The sequence below is a fragment of the Oncorhynchus nerka genome, linkage group LG3, assembly GCF_034236695.1.
Source record: "Oncorhynchus nerka isolate Pitt River linkage group LG3, Oner_Uvic_2.0, whole genome shotgun sequence".
Taxonomy (NCBI): Eukaryota; Metazoa; Chordata; class Actinopteri; order Salmoniformes; family Salmonidae; genus Oncorhynchus; species Oncorhynchus nerka.
Genome location: NC_088398.1, coordinates 13427570 through 13444706, shown reverse-complemented (window position 1 = coordinate 13444706; position 17137 = coordinate 13427570). Strand labels below are relative to the sequence as shown.

The 17137-nt window shown below is 44.1% G+C and overlaps 1 protein-coding gene across 2 annotated transcripts in view; it reads right to left on the bottom strand.

Annotated features, from left to right (window-relative positions):
• Positions 1-2000: 2000 nt before the first annotated feature.
• Positions 2001-17137, bottom strand: part of LOC115102465 (cyclin-dependent kinase 14) — a 273353-nt gene continuing 258216 nt past the window's right edge. For both annotated transcript variants that reach the window (XM_065008563.1, XM_065008569.1), the window contains one exon: positions 2001-5464. The gene's annotated coding sequence lies outside the window, so the exon portion shown is untranslated. The remainder of the gene's footprint in view (positions 5465-17137) is intronic.

Genomic DNA, 17137 nt, shown 5'->3' with positions numbered 1-17137 from the left:
ACCCTTCATTTATATGTTCATTAAAACTGTGAAGGATTGACACAGAGATATCATATTAGACCTCCTCAAATAGCCTACTATTGTAACAGTCCAGACCCCCTTGATATTATCATCCAGTAAAACTGTGTGTGACTAAAATAAAACACACTAAATAAATGCTATGTGCTTTCCATATTACGAATGAGTATAGCCTAAATGGATCTTTTAGAGAGGGAAGAACAACCAGCATCATTTTAATCGGTTTCCCCTTTCAACCATAATGTCGTCTCCACCGTTGGGCCCTAGGGACAGGGATGAAAGTGGTTTGTCACCACGAGACTTTGGGATCCGAGGGGTTTCAAACCCATCTCACACAGTGGTGCACGTAGAGGGAACAGTGGGAGGGAGAGACACTGTGTAGAGGAGAACAGGAAGGAAACCGTGAGAGAAAAAAAGAGAGAGAGACCCTGTGTAGAACACCAAAGGAAGGAAGAGAAAAACTCAACTACAGTGAGCTTAACAGGGCTGTCCTGCCCCCTTGACTTTCAGAGAGTTGATCATCTCTCCTTTGTCATCAACTGTACTGTACCTTACTGTTCACTAGAGATATATTGGATCATGTAAGACTGTTTAATGTACAAAAACAGTACCATAACAACATAAATAATAATCAAATCAACTACTGTTGCAACCATCAGCAACACTATGACCAGTTATAGCACATCAATAATATGATTAGCCCAAGTGATGTGCATCAAAACCTATTTCTAGTTATCAACCTGTGGTTATGTGTGCACAGGAGACTGTCACAGAGCACTCTCTATTGAGAATTCAGAACAACATGACCAACCAGCTGAGGCCAAGCAAATACAGAGGATCCCTAATGTTAATCAGTCACCTAGGGATTCTGACTGGTTAGGAGGCATGTCTGTCAGTGGGATGGAGAGGGAGTCAATAAGTATGTAATATATCCTGACAGAAGAATGCAGTGAGACTTGGTTCTTCAAGCTACACCCTGCCAAGAGAGACACACAAACTCAAAATGACTTATGTTACTAAATGTCTTGTTTTAGGGCTGGGTGTCTAGCCAAGTCTATTCAGTTTGGAATACAGTTGTCCAGAGCAATCAACATTACAAAGACAAAGTTAAAACCTTGAGTCAGATTTGACCTTCATGCAGTTGATCTATGAGCCAGCATTAAAGAGATACATTAGAATTAACTATTGAAAATGCATTTTTTTGTGGGGAATTTTTTGGTGCAAAACCGTTTCAGAACCATTTATGACCACATGCAATAACCACAGAATAGAATAGAATGACTTCATTGTTTTTCCAAAGAAATGTTAAAAACGTTATGAACATAACATTCTTACAGCACACATTGTTTTGTTGGGGTTTCCATGTATTTGTCTCCTATCTATCTGTCACAGCAGTCACAGCAGTCATTATGACCTGGAGGTTGTTTGTTTTCATGTTTTAAAGTATATCTGTTTAAAGGACCAGTAGGCTTGAAAACTGTACTCATAAGTGAAGATACATACTTTTTTCTAACATGCATCCCAAATGGCACCCTATTCCCTATATAGCGCACTACATTTAACCAGAGCCCATAGGGATGCAATTTGGGATGCAGATGTTGTTGACCTATTGGTTTGAATCAGAGACATAACACCTTGGTGGGTGTCCAGAGAAAACACTGTTGTGGTACAATACAATCAGGCCAGCTCAGCTCACATCAGCCAGGGACTGGTAATACAGGACAAATCACTAGAAACTGTCGCTGGTACAGTTGAATGAATTATGCCTTAAAAAAACGAAGTATGGTACTTAGATCAATTCCAGGGATAACTCATTTCAGGAAGTAGCTAACTATGTAAATACTGACGAATAGGAGGACAAAGGCAACCAATATCCACACTAGCATGACCACACTAGAATGGAGTTGTGGTAGAATTAATATGAAGTAAGTATGTAATACATGACCTAACAACAGCTGTTTTGCATTGGTAGCTGAACACAGTTTGAAGCATTAATAAACTTTATTTATTTCAGGTAAAGCAACAATAAACAACATTTACAGAAGGACATTACATCTTCCATAATAACATTACATACAGGTCGTAACAAATAGGTAATGCAACAGCTATTCTACTATTATATCCTAAGTTTCAGTATATAAAGTGACCGGTAACACTTCTTCTATGTCCGAAACCACTTGTGAAAAATGATGTATTTTCAGAGCATCATTACAAAAAAAGAAAAAGACGCAAGTGAAGATTTTTTTTTTGTACTGTAAAACACAGATTCAGTGTTGAGTACAGCGGGGGTTGCATGTCTGGTTCCAAAATGCCTTTCTCAACATATACTGTACGTCTACGCAGTTAAGAAACTGACAAGGCCAAAAAAATACTGTATGTGTATATATCCATATATATTTAATACGAATCCTCTCTTTTATGGCGCAAAGGAGACACGTGTGACCCTGTATGTACGCAAACATAGTCACTATTACATTTTACACAAGGCGTTTCACCTCCCCCTTTATATACAGCCTAGTAAGACAGTTTATAACAAAGGATACAAAATGATTAAATATTGACATGTAACTCAAAATATGACTCGAAATGTACACATTCCGTAGCATGACCAGTATAGCAAACAGATCAATCTTAAGCCATTTGAATGGTGTATTTGTAAATGCATTTTTTTTTAAACATTTGGAAGTTGACCTTAACAAGCAATAACCAATGGTAACATTCAAATGATAGTGGGCCCCATTCAATTGTTAATCATTTGGACCGTCACAGTGCTCAATGTGCAATTTCACTACTTCTTTTCCAAGATTTCCCTTCATAGAGAAATGCTTTTAATTCCCAAAGGAGAAAAAAAGAGCTTTCAGGAACTCCACCCAAAAGGCAGGCAGGCAGGCAGGCAGGCAGGCAGGCAGGCAGGCAGGCAGGCAGGCAGGCAGGCAGGCAGGCAGGTAGTCCAAAACATATACAGTATTTTCATGTTTATGTGATGTCGCAGGCAGGCGGCAAAGGAAGAAACTTCTGGGACACAAAGGCACAAAATAAAAAGGGGGCAAAAGAAAAGTGAAATGCCACACAGACAGAAAGCAGGAGAGTAACGTATCAACAATAATTATTCAGCTGCTTAATACCTCCTGTATCCCATAAAGCCATGCAAGGCCGAGCAGAGCGAGCTGGGCGATCTATCTCAGCAGAGCTCTCTGGTATTAACCCTCCTCTGTCACGCTGCTTTAGTCACATTAAGACGCCACTCTAGATTCTCCTCCCTTCCTCACTACCATGACACAGAATCACTTGTCACACCAGGAATGACACTGAAGTCCTATGAAATCACTTTAAGTGTCTGTAGTAGTTTTCCTTAAAAAGTCTGTGCATCACTGGGGTTGGAACCTGGGGTCTGTTGGCCTATATTAAGATTGCCAAGGGAGGGCACTGATATTTCTAGTCTGTGCAGACAAGGGCATGTGATTAAGGACAACACAGGTGCAAAAAGTGACATTTTTAATAAGCTGGAATGTACAGTAGGGCAAATATATTCCAAAAGTGCATTCTCAAAAAGCTAATGACACAAGTCGTCACTATCACTGTGTTTCTCTGTCGTTGCCTCGCCTGCTCTATATCACACCAAACACCACTAGTGATGGTGGGACAATTAAAGCTGTACCATTACACGGACTTGGCCATATGGCGAATCATGTCAAAGCCTTCTACAAGAGTCATTTATTTTTAATGTCTCCTCCTCCTCTTCCTCGTCCTTCTCCCTCTATGATAGACTAGCAGGTGAGGCAGGGGTGGAGAAGGACTGTGTGTGGCCAAGTGTCTACATTATTATACCTGTGACTGTCTCTCATGTGTTCTCATGTGTGTGTGTGTGTGTGTGTGTGTGTGTGTGTGTGTACATGTCTTTCTAAGGGTGTCAATGTGGATTAAGAAAACGAATCTCTCCTGATAGTTAGTGTGTGTCTATGATGTCTAACTCAGAACTCTCCTCCCCCTCCTCTACTTGTGCACAGTACAGGCAATTCAGATTAGTGGTAGATTTCAAATCAATCCATAAAACGGGAACCCATATTCTCCATGTTACTGGTCATTGCTATATTACCTAGCTCACACATGACTAATATGAGCAGGTATTTTTACACAAAACAACACTCAGCTGAAACTCGAACACAAAGACATCTTTGTACCAGCCAATGTAACATAGTACCCAAGAAACAAAAGTATTTGTTAGATCAATATCATGCGATATCATAAAAAGTGCTCCAAATATTTTTATTAACGTGATAGTTGAGACAAACAGACGATGACGCAATCGTCTAATAACATTTGTGATGACTGAAATACAGTACATTACTGGATGGTGACGCTATCAAAGAACGTGAAGGAGAAGAGGATTGTCACGGGTCGAAGTAACCAAGAGATCAAAATCCCACTGAGCCTATTGCCATTGTGTTTTACCATCTAGATACAGTGTACAACAGGATGCGGTATAGATAACAGTACCTCATGGCCTACATGGAAGCACCAATGAAGGGTATAGCCCATATTGCCCATGTTTGATGCACACGCAACCACACAGATATAACACACCCACATATGCTGAGACGAACTACAGCGAATGTACCATATAACGTGACTCTTCACGATGTCATCGACGCTCATTGCTTTGCGTGTATGCATCATCTCCAGCAGAGACTAACGGATTATTATCACCAGTATCACTATTACAGTATTACTACCATTGCTCTTATGATTATTATTGATTTGATGTCATTTGACCCTGGCCTGACAGTTACAGAGGAGGAACAGTTCAAAGTTAAAGAGAAACATTACCACCGCTTGTCATTCTCAGTTCAAGTTTGTGTTGTGAGTGAAACTGTCCAGTGGGTGTGTATCTGTGTGCGTGTGTACGTGTGTGTGTATCTGTGTGTGTGTGTGTACGTGTGAGTTTGTGCATGCGTGCGTGAATGCATGCAAGTGCAGCATGTTAGTGAAAGAATTTAAGCTTTCTTGGAGTCCGTGATATATTTTCTAAATATGAGTATACTGTACATACAAATATACATTCTCACATAGGTAGTTAGAAACACAAGCCACAGTATGTATCAATAGTATTGTAAAGACTCTTGATGATTAAGGGTATTGTAAATGTGTCAACGATATATGAGTATCATAACATTATAAAAGTCAACAAAAATGGCAAATTATAAAACTGAAATTGGAGGTGTCACCCACCAAAATGCATACACTCAGGCACACACACACACACACACACACACACACACACACACACACACACACACACACACACACACACACACACACACACACACACACACACACACGGTTGGAAAGGTAATTCGTTAAAGAAACAGAAGAGGGAATGTGATCCCGATGGTTCCTCCATCTCAGTGTCTTTGTCCTTCTCTCTTGGACTGACCACAGCAGCAACCTGAAAAACACACACACAAACACTTTAGTTAATCTGCCAACTGGAAATAAACTAATCACAGCTACCTTATTTCTGAACAACCCCTTTGGAGAGAAGTAGAGAGAGAGAAGTAGAGAGAGAGATAGAGAGAGAGAGAGAGAGAGAGAGAGAGAGAGAGAGAGAGAGAGAGAGAGAGAGAGAGAGAGAGAGAGAGGAGGGAGGGAGGGAGGAAGGGGAAGAGAGAAAGAGAGAGAGAAGTAGAGAGAGAGAATTAGCGAGAGAGAGAGAGAGAGAGAGGGAGGGAGGGGAAGAGAGAAAGAGAGAGAGAGAGAGAAGTAGAGAGAGAGAAGTAGCGAGAGAGAGAGAGAGAGAGAGAGAGAGAGAGGGAGGGAGGGAGGGGAAGAGAGAGAGAGAGAGAGAGAGAGAGAGAGAGGGAGGGAGGGAGGGAGGGGAAGAGAGAAAGAGAGAGAGAGAGAGAGAGAGAGTTCAACACAAATCTTAAAGATGTTGATGTCATCATTCTGCAGGAGACATGGTGTAAGGCTGACATTGTTACTCACTGTCCCACAGGCTACAGAGAGGTAATTGTGCAATCACAGAAAAATAGCTCTGTCAATAGAGGTAAAGACTCTGGAGGACTGATCATTTTGTACAAATCCGAACTGCAAAATCTAATTGATCCCCTCAAAATTGGTAAATATCACATTTGGTTAAAACTGATAAAAATTGTGTTCCTTTGCGCAATATATATCCCCCATCAGAAAGCCCATATTACTCAGAGGAGATCCCCCCCCCCCATCAGAAAGCCCATATTACTCAGAGGAGATCACCCCCCCCCCCATCAGAAAGCCCATATTACTCAGAGAAGATCTTCCTCCTCCATCAGAAAGCCCATATTACTCAGAGGAGACCCCCCCCATCAGAAAGCCCATATTACTCAGAGGAGATCTTCCCCCCCTCTTCAGAATCCCCATATTACTCAGAGGAGATCTTCCCCACCCTTGAGGAAGAGACTTGCCATTTCCAGGCCCAGGGAAATGTGCTCATCTGTTGGGACACAAATGCGAGCACAGGAACACTACCTGATCTAAGGAGCACACGAGGGGACAGCTTTATTACAGGCCATAGTGTCTCTAACTGTCTTCATCTCCCCATAGATACAACAGTGTCAACAAAAACGGAAGGGATCTGTTGCAGCTCTGTAGAAGCCTGTACTTTGTCAATGGTAGGTTACGGGGGGGGGGGACTCTTTGGAGAGATTCACCTACTGCTCACCTCTTGGCCACAGTACAGTAGACTATATGATTACAGACATTGACCCTTTCTCTCTCAGCTCATTCACTGTCAAGCCACTAACACCTCTGTCTGAACACAGCCAAATTACGTTGTTCCTCAAAAGAACAGACATGGAAACAACCACACATTCACAGCCCAGTGAGATGTAGAACATCAGAAATTCATACAGATGGGCCCAAAACAGCACAGAAGAATACCAGAAAGCAACCAGTAACCAAAATATCCAAACACTCTTAGATAACTTTCTGGATACCACAATCACTCACAGTGAAGAAGGCATCAATCTGACAGTACAAAACATCAACTATATATTCAGGCAAACGGTAAAAGAAGCACAATTGAAATTTATAAAAAACAAAACGAAAAAGATCACAGATGACAACTGGTTTGATGCAGATTGTAAAATTCTAAGGAAAAAACTCATAACACTATCCAACCAAAAGCACAGAGAACCAAATAATGGTGAATTACGCCTTCATTACTGTGAGACTTTAAAACTCTATAAACGTACACTCAGAACCAAAAAAGCACAGTACAACAGCAAGCAGCTGACACTAATTGAGGAGTCCATTAACACAAACAACTTCTGGTAAAATTAGAAAAAACGAAAACATCTAAACAAGAGTAATTAGTGAGTAATTAGTGATACAAAATGGTGACAAATGGACAACCCATTTTAAAACACTCTACAACACAGTTCAAATTGACACAAACACAGAACAACGCCAAATCCATGAGAAGTTGAATGGATTAGAAAAAGCTATAAAGGACAATCAAAATCAATTGGACTCCCCAATTACTGACCAGGAGCTCTATAAGAAACTTCAGGCTCTCAAATTTAAAAAAGCCTGCAGACCTGATGGCATCCTAAATGACATGCCCAAACTCACTAGCGCAACATTTCAATTGGCTTTATTAAAACTGTTTAATTTGATCCTGAGTGTAGGTTATTTCCCTGACATCTGGAATCAAGGACTCATAACCCCAATCTTTAAGAACGGAGACAAATTTGACCCTAACAATTACAGAGGCATTTGTGTGAACAGTAACCTGGGGACGTTTTTCTGTAGTATTATAAATGTAAGAGTTCTAAACTTCCTTAATAAGCACAATGTCTTGAGTAAAAGCCAAATTGGATTTATACCAAAACATCACACGACTGATCATATTTACACCCTACACACCCTGATAGATAAGCAGGTCCACCAAAATAATACCAAAATATACTGTTTCTTTATCGACTTCCAAAAAGCATTTGATTCTATTTGGCATACAGCACTGTTTTACAAAGTTATTGAAGGTGCTGTAGGGGGTAAAACATATGACATAATTAAATCAATGTATACTGGCAATACATGCAGCATTAAAATTGGCAAGAAAAGAACAGAATTCTTTAACCAGGGGTGGGGCCTTCACCACGGTTGCAATCTGAACCCTGCACTCTTCAATATTTCCATAAACGAATTGGCCACTATTCTAGAAAATCCTCAGCCCCTGGTGTTAGTCTCCACAATTCAGAGGTTAAATGCCTACTCTTCGCAGATGACCTATGCCTGCTGTCACCCACAGTGCATGGCCTACAGCAGAGACAGAACTGGGCCCTGGCAGTAAACCCCAAAAATACTAAAATTATGATTTCCAGAGAAGATCCAGATCTCAGGGAATTAGACCAAAGTTCTCAATTGGTATAAAATATATAAAGTACTGCACACACTACAATTACTTAGGTTTAAAAGTAAGCTCAACTGGATACCTTAATGAGGCAGTGAATGAACTGAGAGAAAGCACGCAGGGCATTCTACGCCATTAAAAAGCAAATTCAAATTGAAATACCTATTAAAAATTGGCTAAAACTAATTGAATATGTAATTGAACCAATTGCACTTTATGGCAGTGAGGTGTGGGACCCACTTGCAAAACAAGATTTCATCAAATGGGACAAACACCCCATTGAAACACTGCATGCAGGGATCTATAAGATTCTCCTACATGTCCAGAGGAAAACTACAAACAATGTAACGGGTGTCGTCTTCTGAATTTTATTTATTTTTTATTTCACCTTTATTTAACCAGGTAGGCTAGTTGAGAACAAGTTCTCATTTGCAACTGCGACCTGGCCAAGATAAAGCATAGCAGTGTGAACAGACAACACAGAGTTACACATGGAGTAAACAATTAACAAGTCGATAACACAGTAGAAAAAAGAAAAAAAGAGTCTATATACATTGTGTGCAAAAGGCACTGATTAACACTGGAGTGAAAAATGATCAGATGGTCATGTACAGGTATAGATATAGGTGTGCAAAAGAGCAGAAAAGTAAATAAATAAAAACAGTATGGGGATGAGGTAGGTAAAAATGGGTGGGCTATTTACCGATAGACTATGTACAGCTGCAGCGATCGGTTAGCTGCTCAGATAGCAGATGTTTGAAGTTGGTGAGGGAGATAAAAGTCTCCAACTTCAGCGATTTTTGCAATTCGTTCCAGTCACAGGCAGCAGAGAACTGGAACGAAAGGCGGCCAAATGAGGTGTTGGCTTTAGGGATGATCAGTGAGATATACCTGCTGGAGCGCGTGCTACGGGTGGGTATTGCCATCGTGACCAGTGAACTGAGATAAGGCGGAGCTTTACCTAGCATGGACTTGTAGATGACCTGGAGCCAGTGGGTCTGGCGACGAATATGTAGCGAGGGCCAGCCGACTAGAGCATACAGGTCGCAGTGGTGGGTGGTATAAGGTGCTTTAGTGACAAAAACGGATGGCACTGTGATAAACTGCATCCAGTTTGCTGAGTAGAGTATTGGAAGCTATTTTGTAGATAACATCGCCGAAGTCGAGGATCGGTAGGATAGTCAGTTTTACTAGGGTAAGTTTGGCGGCGTGAGTGAAGGAGGCTTTGTTGCGGAATAGAAAGCCGACTCTAGATTTGATTTTCGATTGGAGATGTTTGGTATGAGTCTGGAAGGAGAGTTTACAGTCTAGCCAGACACCTAGGTACTTATAGATGTCCACATATTCAAGGTCGGAACCATCCAGGGTGGTGATGCTAGTCGGGCGTGCGGGTGCAGGCAGGGAACGGTTGAAAAGCATGCATTTGGTTTTACTAGCGTTTAAGAGCAGTTGGAGGCCACGGAAGGAGAGTTGTATGGCATTGAAGCTCGATTGGAGGTTAGATAGCACAGTGTCCAAGGACGGGCCGGATGTATACAGAATGGTGTCGTCTGCGTAGAGGTGGATCAGGGAATCGCCCGCAGCAAGAGCAACATCATTGATATATACAGAGAAAAGAGTCGGCCCGAGAATTGAACCCTGTGGCACCCCCATAGAGACTGCCAGAGGACCGGACAGCATGCCCTCCGATTTGACACACTGAACTCTGTCTGCAAAGTAGTTGGTGAACCAGGCAAGGCAGTCATCAGAAAAACCGAGGCTACTGAGTCTGCCGATAAGAATATGGTGATTGACAGAGTCGAAAGCCTTGGCAAGGTCGATGAAGACGGCTGCACAGTACTGTCTTTTATCGATGGCGGTTATGATATCGTTTAGTACCTTGAGCGTGGCTGAGGTGCACCCGTGACCGGCTCGGAAGCCAGATTGCACAGCGGAGAAGGTATGGTGGGATTCGAGATGGTCAGTGACCTGTTTGTTGACTTGGCTTTCGAAGACCTTAGATAGGCAGGGCAGGATGGATATAGGTCTGTAACAGTTTGGGTCCAGGGTGTATCCCCCTTTGAAGAGGGGGATGACTGCGGCAGCTTTCCAATCCTTGTGGATCTCAGACGATATGAAAGCGAGGTTGAACAGGCTGGTGATAGGGGTTGCGACGATGGCGCCGGATAGTTTCAGAAATAGAGGGTCCAGATTGTCAAGCCCAGCTGATTTGTACGGGTCCAGGTTTTGCAGCTCTTTCAGAACATCTGCTATTTGGATTTGGGTAAAGGAGAACCTGGAGAGGCTTGGGCGAGTAGCTGCGGGGGGGCGGAGCTGTTGGCCGAGGTTGGAGTAGCCAGGCGGAAGTCATAGCCAGCCGTTGAGAAATGCTTGTTGAAGTTTTCGATAATCATGGATTTATCCGTGGTGACCGTGTTACCTAGCCTTAGTGCAGTGGGCAGCTGGGAGGAGGTGCTCTTGTTCTCCATGGACTTCACAGTGTCCCAGAACTTTTTGGAGTTGGAGCTACAGGATGCAAATTCCTGCCTGAAGAAGCTGGCCTTAGCTTTCCTGACTGACTGCGTGTATTGGTTCCTGACTTCCCTGAACAGTTGCATATCGCGGGGACTATTCAATGCTATTGCAGTCCGCCACAGGATGTTTTTGTGCTGGTCGAGGGCAGTCAGGTCTGGAGTGAACCAAGGGCTATATCTGTTCTTAGTTCTGCATTTTTTGAACGGAGCATGCTTATCTAAAATGGTGAGGAAGTTACTTTTAAAGAATGACCAGGCATCCTCAACTGACGGGATGAGGTCAATGTCCTTCCAGGATACCCGGGCCAGGTCGATTAGGAAGGCCTGCTCACAGAAGTGTTTTAGGGAGCGTTTGACAGTGATGAGGGGTGGTCGTTTGACTGCGGATCCGTAGCGGATACAGGCAATGGGGCAGTGATCGCTGAGATCCTGGTTGAAGACAGCGGAGGTGTATTTGGAGGGCCAGTTGGTCAGGCTGACGTCTATGAGGGTGCCCTTGTTTACAGATTTAGGGTTGTACCTGGTGGGTTCCTTGATGATTTGTGTGAGATTGAGGGCATCTAGCTTAGATTGTAGGACTGCCGGGGTGTTAAGCATATCCCAGTTTAGGTCACCTTACAGAACAAACTCTGAAGCTAGATGGGGGGCGATCAATTCACAAATGGTGTCCAGGGCACAGCTGGGAGCTGACGGGGGTCGGTAGCAGGCGGCAACAGTGAGAGACTTATTTCTGGAGAGAGTAATTTTTCAAATTAGTAGTTCGAACTGTTTGGGTATGGACCTGGAAAGTATGACATTACTTTGCAGGCTATCTCTGCAGTAGACTGCAACTCCTCCCCCTTTGGCAGTTCTATCTTGACGGAAAATGTTATAGTTGGGTATGGAAATCTCAGAATTTTTGGTGGCCTTCCTGAGCCAGGATTCAGACACGGCCAGGACATGAAGAGGAGGAATCGGACCAAAGTGCAGCGTGGTTGTGTTCATTACTTTTTATTAAACAGAACACTGAAACAACAATGACAAAGTGAATAAACAAAACGAAACAGTCCGGTCAGGTGCAAAACAACTACCCACTACCCCCAGAAAACAACTACCCACAAAACAATGGTGGGGAAAAGCTACCTAAGCTACCTTCCCAATCATAGACAACGATAGACAGCTGTCCCTGATTGAGAACCATACCCGGCCAAAACAAGGAAATACAAAAACATAGAAAAGAGAACATAGAATGTCCACCCAAATCACACCCTGACCAAACCAAAATAGAGACATAAAAAGCTCTCTAAGGTCAGGGCATGACAAACAATGCATGCAGGTCAGAATGAGGCCGATATCCACTAATAATAAAAACTCAAAAAATAGCAATTAAGTTTTGGAAACATCTATAATATAGTGACCCCTCTCATATCATTACTAAGCCCTGAAATGCCAAGAGCTGAGCAAAGAAAAGAGTCCCCTCATCCAGCTGGTCCTGGGGATGAGTTCACAAACATGTTCTACTAACATACTGAAGCCTCAGGACCAGAACATCCAATCAATCAGAATAAACCAAATTACAACACAGTCAAAACAAAACTACATTGCTTATTGGGAAACGCAAGCACAAACACAAAGCAAAATGCAGTGCTATCTGGCTCTATATCGACAGTACACCGTGGCTAACTATTTGACAATGGTTACTGATCAAAACTTAAGAAAAACCTTTACAAAGTACAGGCTCAGTGAGCACAGCCTTTCCATTGAGAAGGGTAGACAGGAAAACCTGGCTCCCTGTAGAGGAAAGGCTGTGCGACCACTGCACAACAGCAGAACCTGAGACGAGCTGCATTTCCTGACAAAATGTAAAAAATATAAAACAATTAGAGAGTGTCATTTTGTCACGACTTCCGCCGAAATTGTCTCCTCTCCTTGTTCAGGCGGCGTTCGCCGGTCAACGTCACCGGCTTTCTAGCCATCGCCGCTCCATTTTTCATTGATCCATTTGTTTTGTCTTGTTCCCTGCACACCTGGTTTGCATTTCCCAATCACACTGCATGTATTTATTCCTCTGTTCCCGCTCATGGCTTTGTGTGATATTATTTGTGTTACGTGTCATGTTTGATGCGCCAGACTGGTGTTCGTTTATTCCATGTTTTGTCACGAGTTATGTTGGTTTCTCCTGCCTGTTCATAAGTCTCTGCTCTCCTGCACCTGACTCCGCTACCAGTACGCACACCCTTGACACATTTCTACACATTTTAAACCCTTATTCAAGGTTTCAAAGACCTCTGATGAGAGTAGGCTACCCGTCCTGTTGGGGGAGGACGCAGAAAGCTGTGGGTTGGCAGCGCACTACATTACTGCCTGCCATAAGTTGAGGGACAGTGTCTGACAGACCAATCAACCTGCACATGTACTCTACTGTATGCTTATTTTTATTGTCAAATGTATGGTTGTTTTGACCCTTTGTTCATTATTTTCATATTGTAAATATCCAAAGTAAGCTTTGGCAATATGCACATTGTTACATCATGCCAATTAAGCAAATTAGAGAAAGAGAGAGGGAGAGAGAGAGAGAGGGAGAGAGAGCGAGAGGGAGAGAAAGAGAGAGGGAGAGAGAGAGAGAGGGAGAGAGAGCGAGAGGGAGAGAGAGCGAGAGGGAGCGAGAGAGAGAGCGAGAGATGGAGAGAGAGAGGGAGAGAGAGAGAGCGAGAGAGGGAGAGAGGGAGAGAGAGAGAGCGAGAGAGAGAGAGAGGGAGGGAGGGAGGGAGCGAGAGGGAGCGAGAGCGAGAGGGAGAGAGAGGGAGAAAGGGAGAGAGAGGGAGAGAGAGAGACAGAGGGCAGACAGAGAGAGTCAGAGCAGATAGAGCAGACAGAAAGAGAGAGAGAGAGAGAGAGAGAGAGAGAGAGAGAGAGAGAGAGAGAGAGAGAGAGAGAGAGAGGGAGAGTCAGAGCAGATAGAGCAGACAGAAAGAGAGCGAGAGAGAGAGAGAGAGTCCGAGCAGACAGAAAGAGAGAGAGAGTCCGAGCAGACAGAAAGAGAGAGAGAGAGTCAGAGCAGACAGAAAGAGAGAGAGAGAGAGAGAGAGAGAGAGAGAGAGAGAGAGAGAGAGAGAGAGAGAGAGAGTCAGAGAGATAACCCAGTAGACCTGGCTGGCTTGGAGCGCTCCTCTAATCCCCTTCTTTCTTTCTAGTGACCATACTGCAATAATAAATAATGCATGTCTCTCCTTGTGTCCCCCCTCTCTCTCTCTCTCTCTCTCCCCCTTTCTCTCTCACTCTTTCCCCTCTCTTTCTCTTTCTGTCTCTCGCTCAGCCTTTGGAAGTCCATTCCCAGTGGATGTGAGGCAGTCTATGCCAGGAATCTGAAGTCTTGGATGGACGCCTCCTTTATCTGCTGCTCATACAGCTCTCTGACTCAAAACCACATACAGGCGGTGTAGGAATGCGTGTGTGTGTGTGTGTGTGTGTGTGTGTGTGTGTGTGTGTGTGTGTGAGAGAGAGAGAGAGAGAGAGAAAGAGGGAGAAAGAGAAGTAGCGAGAAGATGAGCTTTACTTCAGGTTGCATGGTTTAAAGCAGGGATAGAGTATGGAGTCTTGTTTAGGTCAAAAAGGACACTGCGAGATGAACGGAGTGGACATAGGACAGAAACAGAGAAAAGGGGATACACAGAGAGAGAGGAAAGGAGAGAGGATGTGAGGCTGAGAAGTTCAAGGTCACAGAAGCACTGTGTCTCTCTACCCTTCATCTCTCTCTCTTTCTCTGCCTCAGGGTGAGTTATTGGATGGCAGGTCGTGAGGCCCACACAGAGGGATCTCTCTCTCCTCCCTCTCTCCTTTTGCTCTCCTCCCTACAGTATCATATACTCTTTAAGTCAACAATGGAATGTGTTGTTTTGGGGGCCTGATTTAGTAAGAACAGATGTAGGGTTCCAGTCCTGTGGGATGAAAAAGTACTGAAGATGAGTTCGTGTGAGTGTGTGTGAGTGAGTGTGTGTTTGTGTGTGTGTGTAGGGGGTTCCTCTTAAGGAACCAGATGGGTAGAATTTGTAGGGCGTGGCCATGTCCAATAGGGCCAGCTGTTGTCTGTCCTACAATGGTGAATAGACAGAGACCCCTCCCCCCACACACACAATGACATCATTAAGAAGGGAAAGTGCTTAGTGCTGGGTGGTGGGATATTTAACAATGGAGAGAGAGATTGAGAGAGAGAGAGAATAAGAATGGGGGTTGGGAGAAAAATGGAGATCAATGGAGACCAGTAATGGTAGAGGTGACTACTTAAAAAAAAAACACAAGCTAACCTCTCTCTCTCTGATCACCCTTCCCCCTCCACTCGCCCACACCCGCGTTTGTAGCCTGCTCCCCCTTTTCTCCCCACTCCCACTCCTCCCTCATCCCAGTCTCTCTGAGGCCATGTTCAAATATCAGCACAGTTCTCCTCTAGATGTTCATCGGGCAGCCAGTCAGTCTTGCAGTGAGCAGGTCGCTCCCCAGACAATCCCCTCCTCAACACACACACCGTTCATCCCTTATATCTGCCTGATCAAAGAGCCTGTCACTACCGTGAAGCAGCAGCTCTGGAAATACTAATAACCCCAGATGAACACCTCAGAGAACAGAGACAAACCTCTCAGGTGTTGCAGAATACTAACACACTTCAAATAAGCCTAAGTAGCATATAAACACCATGGACATAATCATGTAGACAAAAAACACAGAGGGGTTTTAAAACAGTCAAATACTTCCAATAGGCCTAACTAGCTTATCAATGAGTACATTTACATGCACACTAATAATATGATATTAAACTGACTTTGGCAGTAGGCAGATTATGCATTAGTCATGTAAACACCTTGCTCTGCTAAGCTTAATCGGCGTAAGGTCAAAATCATAGTAAGCATACGCCGATTGAAACACTTGGTGTTCTGAGCAATCCTTTGAATGATTAGGACATGTAAACAAACGTTCCAGTGGTGTATTAGATCTGGGCACCAGCACCAGCCGAGAGTCTCCCCCTTTAGTACGAGTCAGTTTGGAACAACTGTATGTATGTGTCTTAGAAGTAGTTTTCCCTCAGCCTCTAAAGCACTGTGCCCACCCTCAGCCTCTAAAGCACTGTGCCCACCCTCAGCCTCTAAAGCACTGTGCCCACCCTCAGACTCTAAAGCACTGCGCCCACCCTCAGCCTCTAAAGCACTGCGCCCACCCCCATTCTCTAAAGCACTGCGCCCACCCTCAGCCTCTAAAGCACTGCGCCCACCCCCACCCTCTAAAGCACTGCGCCCACCCTCAGCCTCTAAAGCACTGCGCCCACTAAAGACGCCGCCAGTGTCAAACTATTTCTGGGGCGAGAGCATCGAGCGGTTACTATATTCTCCTCCCATAAATCACTGTTGGTTTAAGGGGTGTATTTTATGTCTGAGGCCTGGCTGATTTCCCCCTTGTGGGGTTTCTGTCAGTAAGGACATGTAAACAAACGTTCCAGTGGTGTATTAGATCTGGGCACCAGCACCAGCCGAGAGCCTCCCCCTTTAGTACGAGTCAGTTTGGAACAACTGTATGTATGTGTCTTAGAAGTAGTTTTCACATATAAACTTTACATGTCCCAACTCAGAATCAAATACGCTTCCCAAAAAGAACATGGTCGCTGTGGTAAAAGGTTTAAAACGAGTCCCATCAGGTAGCCTGATTTCCAATGTGTCCATGTAAACAGGATTATTAGGGAAATCGGTCTTCTTGCAAAGCATGTAAAAGTTTTAATCAAACGATTATATTAATCTGACTATCCACAATAATCGCATTGCTGTGTGCATATAACCGTAGTCCTCCTCCCAGAGCGCTAAGAACCTTGGCGTGATCCTGGACAACACCCTGTCGTTCTCAACTAACATCAAGGCGGTGGCCCGTTCCTGTAGGTTCATGCTCTACAACATCCGCAGAGTACGACCCTGCCTCACACAGGAAGCGGCGCAGGTCCTAATCCAGGCACTTGTCATCTCCCGTCTGGATTACTGCAACTCGCTGTTGGCTGGGCTCCCTGCCTGTGCCATTAAACCCCTACAACTCATCCAGAACGCCGCAGCCCGTCTGGTGTTCAACCTTCCCAAGTTCTCTCACGTCACCCCGCTCCTCCGCTCTCTCCACTGGCTTCCAGTTGAAGCTCGCATCCGCTACAAGACCATGGTGCTTGCCTACGGAGCTGTGAGGGGAACGGCACCTCAGTATCTCCAGG